A 981-nucleotide genomic window follows, 5' to 3' on the forward strand; every position below is an offset into this window, starting at 1 on the left:
AAAAAAAAAAAAAAAAAAAATACAAAAAATTAGCCGGACGTGGTGGTTGGTGCCTGTAATCCCAGCTACTTGGGAGGCTGAGGCAGCAGAATCGCTTGGCCCCTGGGAGGCAGAGGTTGCAGTGAGCTGAAATTGTGCCATTGCACTCCAGCTGGGGTGACAGAGTGAGACTCTGTCTCAAAAATAAAAATAAAAATAAATAAAAATCAACAAAGGAAAAAGTTTCACAGGGCAGGATCCAGAAGAGACAATGTGTGGGATTCCAGTTGTCCTTTCCCAGCAAAATCATACAGAAAATACTTAATGCTTGCAGGAAGGATGAGTGACAACATACACTAAGTATTGCCACCCAGGCAAGCTCACCTGAGCCTCGGTGTTCAGAGTTTTTTGTTTGTTTGTTTTTGTTTTTCTTTTGAGATGGAGTCTCACTCTGTCACCCAGGCTGGAGTGCAGTGGCACGATCTCTGCTCACTGCAAGTTCCGCCCCTTGGGTTCATGCCATTCTCCTGCCTCAGCCTCCCGGGTAGCTGGGACTACAGGCGCCTGACACCACGACCAGCTAATTCTTTTTTGTATTTTTAGTAGAGATGGGGTTTCACCATGTTAGCCAGGATGGTCTCGATCTCCTGACCTCATGATCCACCCGTCTCGGCCTCCCAAAGTGCTGGGATTACAGGTGTGAGCCACTGCGCCCGGCTGGTGTTCAGAGTTTTTACTGGGAGTTGGTCAGGTAGATGTGGCTGACTGCCTGTGTGGTTGACCTAGTTTTTACTCTCTGTGGAGGTACAGCAATAATACATGGTGCAAAGCCCTTACCATAAATCACAGAGTTATTGTAGACTCTTCCAGTGTCCCACTGCCCCGTGGAGAATGAATGAATGAATGAATGGGACTCTGCATCCATCACCTCACCTGCAGCCATGACCCACCTGTGTCCCCTGACAGTCCCCTCCTAGCACTGCCCACCCCCGAGGCTGGCCA

The sequence above is a fragment of the Colobus angolensis genome, unplaced genomic scaffold (genome assembly GCF_000951035.1).
Source record: "Colobus angolensis palliatus isolate OR3802 unplaced genomic scaffold, Cang.pa_1.0 Scaffold25, whole genome shotgun sequence".
In the NCBI taxonomy this organism is placed as follows: Eukaryota; Metazoa; Chordata; class Mammalia; order Primates; family Cercopithecidae; genus Colobus; species Colobus angolensis.